The 9,879-nt window shown below is 49.5% G+C and overlaps 1 long non-coding RNA gene across 2 annotated transcripts; it reads left to right on the forward strand.

Annotated features, from left to right (window-relative positions):
* Window positions 1-424: 424 nt before the first annotated feature.
* Window positions 425-9,615, forward strand: LOC107402942 (uncharacterized). 2 transcript variants are annotated; one of them, XR_013051376.1, is made up of 4 exons: window positions 425-627; window positions 1,492-1,652; window positions 5,118-5,310; window positions 9,366-9,615. It is a non-coding gene; the product is annotated as an uncharacterized LOC107402942 (long non-coding RNA). The 2 variants fall into 2 exon arrangements; XR_013051377.1 differs by lacking the exon at window positions 425-627 and adding an exon at window positions 1,313-1,385.
* The last annotated feature ends 264 nt before the right edge of the window (window positions 9,616-9,879 follow it).

A 9,879-nucleotide genomic window follows, 5' to 3' on the forward strand; every position in this document is an offset into this window, starting at 1 on the left:
AAGATATTGTAGAGGAAACTGTCCCAAAGAAGGCAGAGACTGCTCTGGACAGTTATGCCTGGAGGTCTTTGTCTTCTGTCTAGTGGTCTCTATACTCCTATCATGGTGAGACAGTATCAGGCTGCTCAAGGAACAGTTTATTCTTTGGCATCAAGTGAAGAGGAAACTCCTCCAACCTGTCCTCCTCCTCCACTTCAGAAGGCGGCTCAGGATCTTTGCACATGATGTAGTTGTTGCAACTCTGAGGCTAGAAGAATAAATTTGGTTCTCTCTTTTGGTAGAGCCCAGTGTGTATTTTCTGGAATGAAAATCTGAAAGCCCTGCCTATGTATAGAGGGCTTTCCATGAGGTATGCTAGGGCCGTATCAAGGGAAGTATTCTCTGAAATGACATTTCCTCCCCAGCCCACACCCAGCATAGCCACCAGGGAAGCTGCTGGCCTGGCCTCAGCGCTGATCTGCTAAAGGGAGGTCCACAAGCCAGAAACTCTTGGCCTTTTCCCAGCTCATGTGCCTTGGACAACTTCACTTACGGAGTCCTAATAGGAAAGGACAAGGCTCTCTGTTACATTGTTGAGTTTTCTTGCAGTGTATGTGATCATGAAGCTTTTAAGACTTTTTTTTAAAGGTATGTATTGTTTCTTGGCCAAAATATTTCAGAACACAGCAGCTAAGACAGGTGGGAGGCTGTGGTGTTCTGAATATGGGAAGGAACATGTGTGAAGGGGACACAGGGGTGCTCACTGAAGTTAAGGGGGGTCTAGTGGTCACCTCAGGGCAGGCCCTGGAGCTGTGCACATGGTCTGATGTGCTGACCCTCTGAGGCATGTGGGGAGTTCTGCTGGGAGTGAAAAGGTGGGCATACTTCAGAGAAGAAAGGCAGCTGTAGCTGGGGCCAGTAGCCGCAGGCTTTGGAGCCAGGCTTTGCTGAAGGTTCCAGAAGGCTCTGGTTGGGTGTACGTGCCCTTCCCTCAGCCAGCCACGCTTATCTCTGTGTCATTTTGTTTTTAGCCTGTTGTAGTGACTGAAAGGGGCTGACAAGGGATCCGCAACCATTTGGATAATGCTGTGTTTTGAACTTTATGTTGTCTGGGTTTTATTGAACTTTATGAAATAATGGTTCTCCTCTAATATGAAAGTCTACTCCTCAGCCGGGCGGTGGTGGCGCACGCCTTTAATCCCAGCACTCGGGAGGCAGAGGCAGGCGGATCTCTATGAGTTCGAGGCCAGCCTGGACTACCAAGTGAGTCCCAGGAAAGGCGCAAAGCTACACAGAGAAACCCTGTCTCGAAAACCCAAAAAAAAAAAAGAAAGTCTACTCCTCTGCCTTCCGTTTCAATTGCAGCACACTGTGTCCACTGCTGATGTTCCAGTCTAATTTAACAGGTCACAACACTTTGAGGACAAAACTCTGCAAGTTTCATGTCTTTTTTCGTTTTTTTTTCCTAAATAAAGTTCTAAGTCTTGTTAACATTTGTGTTTTCTCTTCCAGGTCCTCCCTATGGTCCTGTAAATCTTCTGATGTGCAGAGCCCCGGGGCTGCTCCTACAGGCCATTGCTTAGTTCCTGACTGTCCTTCACAACCAATCCAAATTCTGTACACCAAGGAGGACCTGGGACAGTGCCATGGCTGCTGTAAGTGCCGAATCGCAGGTATGTGACAGGGTGCAGGTTCCACGTGGAAAGACCTTCCGTACAAGTCCTCTCTGCTCACCTTCCTTCCTGCTCTGCTCACTGAGGCTCCCAGCCTCCTCCCAGCATGCCTGCACCTAGTGTGCACTCCGGAGGTTTCGGCTGTCCCAATCCAATACCCACTCGCAAGCACCTAGGCTTATGGGGTCTACATTTCAAATCAACGCCCACGATTCTCCCTTCAGTGTTTACCCACTCATAACTCTGGATGTGGGTTTCGGGAGCACTTGGAGAAAGAAGGCCATCTTTCTGTGCATCCCTCACCGTACACAGCTTTGGTCTAAGTGTACCGGTCTCTTCCAGAAAAGGGAGACTCCCCAGGGGCAGGAATCCAGTCCATTGTTTCCTTGTGCCTCCTCTCAGCTTCCGCCAGCTCAAAGGTCCTGATAAGCAGGGCAACTTGCGCATTTTAATGACCTAGGGCGCAAGGCCCTGCCAGGCAGTGAGAACACCCTGTATCAAGGCGTACATTCATCCTTGGGGCTCGGTCTGCTTGATGAAACTTTGGCAGCTTATTGCAGTTTCTCAGAGGCCTCTGCTGCTGACCGGAGCGCACAGTCCCACGTGGTAGCGGGGCTAATGAGAACACATGGTGTTTTATTGGGTGGTCACAGGTCACTTTGGCTTCCATTTGTTTTGGACTGGGAAGGGTGTCGGGACCACACAGAAGCAGGGAGAAGCTCCCATCTTCTGGGAGTCCCCACGTATGGACCTCATGTGCAGACCGCATCGGCAGGAAGGAGGACAAGGGTACAGCTGGGGACAGACATGCCATAATTTGAGCTGGAGAAATGGCCTTTGGGCTTTCTTGGAGCTGTGTTTTGTTTTCCTGAATTAACAGACTCCAGAGGCTGAGGCCACCTAACATCGAGTGAGTCCCGGGCAGGAAGTGGAGGTTCACACTGCAAAGGTCTTCAGCAGTGGTTGTTTGGGATGTGTGCTAAAATGTAGGAATTCCCATAAACCCTCCCATCAAAGAGAAGCAGGCAGAATGCTTCTTTCAGGTCCAGAGGTTACTTCCCCAGACAATCTTGGCCTTTTCTTCAGTTGTCCTGGTAGCATGTTGTGCCTCTCTGTGATGCGTAGGTCCTGTGAACTCTTCAAGGCCTCCCAGAACATGCGGGGTAAAGATGCCAGGCACCTCTTTTAGGGAACTGGGTGCATGGTTGGGCCTCTTTAGGGCACCAGGCCTGTGGGCTCTAAGGCAGGATACAGCAGCCTGTCATTCTTGCAAGATGTCCCTCATGCGCAGTGGGGGGAAGCAGGCTCCATACCAGTGCTTTAGAAACGAGGAATCAGTGGACGCAAAGGTTAATAGGGAGCTGAGTCCAGCACACTGCACCTGTCTCTGGGCATCATCCACTGGGTGAACTGGACCTGCCCTGTACAATCCGGACCTCAGCCTGTTAACCCCCAATGGGACTATGGATACAGGACCATTTTGAACCTCTGAGCCTCAGGAGAACCCAGGGGCTTCCAGAAGAGGCCCACACGTTAACAAGTGAAGACTTTAATTCAGGGGGGTGGATTTGGGAACACTTCTACGTTCCCTGTGGATTTGCCAGGGGAACAGAGAAATAATTGGTGTAACAGCTAAAGAGAAGATCTGCTGGTCACATTCCTTCTGCAAACTGCTGGCCACACTGGTTCCATCATATGGTGCAGTCAAGGCCTTAGTCCAACACTGCTGACGTGGACTGGGGATATGGCCACCCTGTGCCTCGGCTCTTTCGGCATCTTGGAGTTGGTCTTTCTCTTTCCTTTCACACACTCCCTCCCACCCACCCCACCCCCCCATCCCTCCAACCCTCACTTCTCACCTGATGTGCGGCTCAATACTCTGTTTACTTTGAGTTGGAGCCAAAATGACCTCAGGGGCTGGTGACTCACACTGCTGGCCCGAGAACACAGCCCAGTGACCCTGATGTAAGGCATTCTTATTATCTGAGGGCAGGGCAGGGCCAAGCCAGTCCACTCTCCTCTAGTTACAAACACTCTTTGTGGTTTTGTTTGGTCATTTAAAAATAGGCGTGTCCTTTAGCTCAGAGTACTAGTATCCCGAGTGGAGAGAACCCTGCCGGGTCCTTTCTCAAATCTCCAGGTTTCCATGCGGTCACTCGGCTCCGACTGTACCGAGTGGAAAACGTAGCCCTCCTGCCCACTCTATCAGCAGCCACACTGGCCTGCCTACTCATTGTCACCTCTGATGTCTCAGTCTGCTCACACGGACAGTGGTTATGTGGACAGACACTCCCAGGAAAAGGAGGCTCGGGAGATCAGGAGTCTCAGTCTCTTCCTGGCTTCCTCCCAGCATGGGAGAGTCACTGCTCTAATGTCCTGACCTGGCACAGGCAGGGAGATGAGGTGTTCAGGCCCCGTGGGTGTCATTTTCTCCCAGTTCCGTGGCTCAGCCTGTTCCATCCTCTGCTCTACTTTCTTTGTATCTCTTCAACAACAGGGTCAAGGATATGGTGTTTTCAGTTCCAGTTCATAGGTGAAGAGGCTGGGTCTCAGAGCCGGGGTAACTTGATCAAGACACATCCCACAGAGTAACCAGAACAAGCCTCACGGACTCCCCAAAGCACGCTGCTGACTGCTCCACCTCTGGCTGTTTGCTGCTTGCATAATGAGGGGTCAGCACAGAAGCTGGGCCTGACGCTGAGCAGGGCTCACTGCTCACCGTGGGGAGGGGACCACAGGCTGAGGGAGGGTCAACAGAACTGTGGGAGTACTCCCACCGTGTCCAAGGGCTCAGGCCAATGAGTAGGCAAAAGGCACCCGAGAAGTACCCGACCAAGAGGTGACTGAGATGTCAGACTGCAGGCCAAGTCTTGAGTGGAAAACACCCAACTCAAAGGCCCCTAAATCCAGAGCTACTTATGCAGAGGCTTGGGTGCACATGCAAGCATATACACACATGCATGCATTTGTACACACGTGGGCACAGACCTGTGCATGTGCACACATCCACACACATTGTTTTTGCAACTATAAAGTATAACAATTAAAAAAAAATACATGTAGTCTACATCATAGGCGCTGGGACAGAGCTCCTGACCCCTTGTCATTTCCTGAGTGCTGAGTGGAACATCTTTTGTTCTGATGAAGCAACCCCCTCCAATACTTTGATCAAGCTGGTTGCCAAAAAAACCAGCCATGGATCTGTAAGTTGGATTCCAGTCCTACCCCATCTCTGGAAAAGGATGGGACTGGAGGTGGAGGTAGGCACCAGCCCAGTGATGTTGCCCATCACAACTGTCTAACGCAACTTCCATTAAAATCTAAAAGACAGACTCCTGAAGCTTTCTAAGGACTGGACAGTGGAAATTTCTGGGGGAGCATGCTCCCTTTGAATGCTGCTGCTTCTCGCGTGCCTTGACCTCAACATCTTTCCAATGATATTCTTCATAATATTCTTTTTTTCAGAAAGGAGTGAATGTAAGCAAGGACTTCCCTGAGTTTTCGTCTAGCAGATTCATCAAACCCAAGCTGAGGGTGTGGAGACCCCACTTACAGCCTGCCAGTTAGAAGCTCGGGCAAGACCAGGAGCTTTCGACTGGCGCTGAAGTACAGCATCTGAGGATGAGGGCTCAGCCTGTGGTTCTGACACTATCTCCAGGTAAGCAGAGTCGGGGCTGAACTGAATCAGAGAACAGCAGCTGGAGTGTCCGTGGAGAAGGTGGAACTGCCTGCTGATTGGGTGAATCCTCACAGGCAACCGCAGAGTGTGCTGCATGTGAGAGTGAGTGGGGAAAGAGGTCTTCCTGTATCTGACAGTCACTGACAGGAATTCAGAGTCCATCCGAGTTCAGCCTGCAGATCTCCACAGCTGCCACGTCCCTCAGTTCTGCTAGTCTTGAGATTCTTTTCTGTTCTACAAATTGAGATGACATCACTCGGGGGAGACTTTCAGAGCTTCTCTAAGTGATCGGATTTCTCCCCATTATTGTTCATGCTACACCACCTGGAGCAGGGTGTGTGTGTGTGTGTGTGTGTGTGTGTGTGTGTGTGTGTGTGTGTGAGAGAGAGAGAGAGACAGAGAGACAGAGAGAGACAGAGAGAGACAAAGAGACAGAGAGAGAAAGCACCAGGGAGTGAAAAGTGAACCAACCTCCTGCTGTATAGCCAAAAAGGGGATGTGACAAGAGTGTTTACGTCAGTCATGGAAGTCCTTTATGAACTATACTTGTACCAATCACATGGCTTCTTTTGGGCCACAAGGTACAGGCTCCCACTGTGGCCAGCTGAAAATGGCTGTTAGAGTTCGCTGAGGCTTGTGATAGCAGAAAGGTCCAGTACAAGCTGTTCTATGAAATGGTCATGGCTGGAATGGTGCTGTCTGGAGCTGGAGCAAGCAGCTGGGGTCAAATGCAGCTTCCTTAAGGAATCCCTACAATGTTCAACGCAACTGGGCTGCCATGTCGGCAGTCAAGCTGGCCGCTTGGCAGACTGGTCTCTGCTTGGCAGTAGCTGGGGTAGCAGGTCTAATAGCTGTCAGTTAGGGAGTCAAATCGCTGGTCTCCAACAACTCAGTGTATGTAAAAGGAAAAGAAACATTAATAAGGGTATTTACAACAAAGGCTGGCCATTAACATTACCAAGGCCTTAACGATGTCTGCTCTTAGCCAAATACACTTGGGGGAAACTGGATCACTTCCTTTTTCTCAGAATGGTATCGGAAGTTCTCCAGCATCTGTGCCTAAACTTATTTCTGTGGGTGCCTGTTTTCTGTCTTAGAGACCACTGCATTCAAATAAATCTTAAAGTCAGAAAGACAGACAGACAAAGAAGGAGGGAGAGAGGATGCCTCGTTCCTGTGAAAAAAGTCTTTTAACCCTGATGGGAAAATACAAAGGTGAGAAAATCTTTTTCTGCAAGAAGATGGAGCCGCGGTGAGCCCTTCCCACGCTCAGCTGCTCAGCCAGGCTCGGCTTTGCCAGGGTAGAAGTTCCACTCCCGTTTCCTGTTCAAAGACCCAAGTGCAAAGGTCTCTTCTGCCTGATGGATTAAAGCGGGCAAGAAAGCAGTTCCTAGATTGCTAAGAGTCGGCGAAAGGCAGAGGACCTAGGGCTCTCAGGAACCAAAGTTTAAGAGAGAGACTGGGACCAACAAAGCAGCTCTGAGAGAGAACACTTCTCGTCAGTGCCAGAAGCCCTGTCCAGACCCTGACCTGAGACTGAGACTCAAAGACTGTTATCTTATTTATGGTCACTACAGACAAAGGAGCCGGGGCCATGCAGATACAAAACATATGCTCCCCTCAGACGGCCCCACCCGGGAGCTGTCCCCACAGGACACCAGGGAGGGGCCTCAGCACATATGAACTAGAGCCAGCTGGAGAAAGGAGCATTTTCTCTAACTGTGGAGAGATTGGCAAGGTCACATAAGGCACTCCTGAGTTTTCAGGGTTCAGCCCCTCCTCACTGTCTTTTCAAATCTGAGCCTCGGGGAGGAGAAACCAGCTTTTTATAGAGTCATCCAGTTTAAGGGTTTTCTTTCAGCCATACAAAGACCCCAAGGCTTTCAAGGGACAGTCAGGGATGGGGACAGGTGTAGGGTAGCTCAAAGCCCTCTGAGTGTCTGAGATGGATCAAGGGTCTGCTCTCCTGTCCCGTGTACACTCCTGACCCAGGAACCTGGTCTCTGCTGTCAAGGGGACTAATCTTACTTTTAAGGAAACTTTGCTCTCATGGAAGGCACTTGTTAGTCGTTTTTCTCACTGCTGCAACAGAATACCCAACAAAATCAACTTCAGGAAGGAAAGGCTACTGTGGCTCACAGCTTAAGGAATGTAGCCCATCAATGCCACCGGAACATGAGGCAGCCGGTCGGTTACATTGTGTCGCAGTGAAGAGGTAGAGAGAGATGAAGGTTTATGTTCAGCTCCCTTTCTCCTTTTAACGCAGTCCAGGACCCCAGCCCACAGAGCAGTGTCGTCCACAGTTAGGGTGGCTCAATCCACCTCAACTAACATACTAGAACAGTGGTTCTCAACCTATGGGTTGGGACCCCAAACCGCTAGGAAAACATAGATATCTACATTGCGATTCATAACAGTCGAAAATTACAGTTATGAAGTAGCAATGGAAATAATTTTATGTCTGGGGGTCAGCACACCATGAGGAGCTGTGTTAAAGGGTCTCAGCATTAGGAAGGTTGGGAACAACTGCTCTAGCAGCTTCCCCATAGAAGTGCCCAGAGATTTGTCTGCTCCGTGGTTCTGAATCCTGTCAAGTTGGCTACGAACATTAGCCATCACAGCATCTGTAATGGTTTGTCTTGGCAGTCAACTTGATTGTGTTAAGAGGTGCCTAGGACTGGTGAAACATACTCCTGTGTGTGTGTGTGTGTGTGTGTGTGTGTGTGTGTGTGTGTGTGTGTGTGTGTGTGTCTGATTGTTTCCAGATGATTGATTTGTGGGACAATAATTAGAAATAAAAGAAGACTCTCCCTGGCTATAGGAAGCACTTTGAACGGATGTCAGTCCTAGGGTAGAAGGAACTTGGAGGATGCTGTGACACCTAGCTGCAAGCTCCTTTCTTATCTGAGCATGTCTGCTGCTCCTGGATCCGCTGCTGCCACCAGACTCCAGCTTCTTCTAGCCTTTCAATCTAGACTCCACACCAGTGGCTCTCCAGGGAGCTTCCGAGACCCCAGCCCTTCAGCACTAGATTAGGACTGCTGAGGCATCCAGCCTCTTAGACTCACAGCCCCCAGGTTCTCAGTCTCTCGAGCATGCACAAAGCCATTGTTGCCCTACCCAGTCCATACCATGTGTGCCGATCTAGTGAATCCCCTTTTACAATGTGTACAGACATTCTATAGAAAACCCTTGCTAACAAAGCACCGTTCTCCACGTTTCCCATAGCTGTTGGGTTCAGCTCACACCTTAGAATATCTGGCCTCTAATGAGACACAAGGAGACCTTGGCCACCTGGCTCAGAGCAGTGAGGCAGAGGAACAAAGAGAATGGTACCCAGGAGAGGATTCAGGAAACTGCCTCACACAACGCATCTTCTTCGTAGAAACAGAAATAGCCTAAGCATCAGTTCTTCTGGGTCCTGAGGCCGCTCCACTTTCTTGACAGACCTGTTGTCCTTAAGTCAGTGGTGTAACAGGACAGCAGTGCCCTGTCCTGTTCAGGTAGTGAAAGGATGAACGGCACTCGTGGGTTGGAGGGCCCGGTGGAAAAGTTACGAGCCACAGCTATGACTACCAGAGTTAGAAAGAGCTTTATTAGAAAGAAACCAGGATACGAGGGAGAGACAGAAAGATGGCTGTTGCAGGGCAGAGAGGAAACAGAAAGAGAGAGGGGTGGGGGGCCTCGGCCGGCCTTTTTTTAAGGCAGGGATTGCATGATCACGCCGTGGGTTCGTCGCCCGCATCCCCCTGATGACGTAAGACATTAGGCCCAAACCGTGAATGTACGGAATCCTAACAGGTAGCCCACAGTTTTTCAGAGATGTGAGGACCCAGCATGTGCCCCCTTTAGCTCACAAAATGAGTTCCTGACATTCCATGTTTCCCAGACAGTTTGTAAATAGACTTCACTTAAATAACACAGAGAACTTCCTATGTAAATGAATCCTCTTGGAATCCCATGAGTTAAGGAGCCCTTCACAGTGTGGAAAATGTGAGCCCGTTTAGTAATGTGGGTTTATCATATTTTCTCAGTGGGCCTGGACACAGCATGCATGGGAAGAATGACAGTGATTATAATGGAGACGACACTCACCAGCTGCTTCCTGTGCCCTACAGTCTGTAGGAGAAGATGTGTCATGCTACATGGGGTGGGGGAGGGTTCAGATGTAAAGAATAAAATTTGCTGACACCAGGGTCATCTTTTCTGGACTGCATTCTCATTGCATTTGACCAGTACAACAACATATTGTGACAAATGTAAATAAAGCATGAACTAAACATCTGACAGAGCACATTATTTAGAGGGAGTGTTGCATGTTATGTTGGCAGGTGTATGTGCATATGTGTTTATACTCAAGGTTAGGGATGCACATAGAGAGTTAAACATCTTCAAGAGCTCAACAACAACACTTAAGTAGACATGTTTTCCTTAATGAAAGAAAAATTAGCTGGTCATGGTGGTACATGCCTAGATTCAAGTAGGATACATTAAGAGAGAAAAATCAAGGTCAGCCTGGGTTACAGAGTGAGACTCCATCTCAAAAGA

The sequence above is a fragment of the Peromyscus maniculatus genome, chromosome 5 (genome assembly GCF_049852395.1).
Source record: "Peromyscus maniculatus bairdii isolate BWxNUB_F1_BW_parent chromosome 5, HU_Pman_BW_mat_3.1, whole genome shotgun sequence".
In the NCBI taxonomy this organism is placed as follows: Eukaryota; Metazoa; Chordata; class Mammalia; order Rodentia; family Cricetidae; genus Peromyscus; species Peromyscus maniculatus.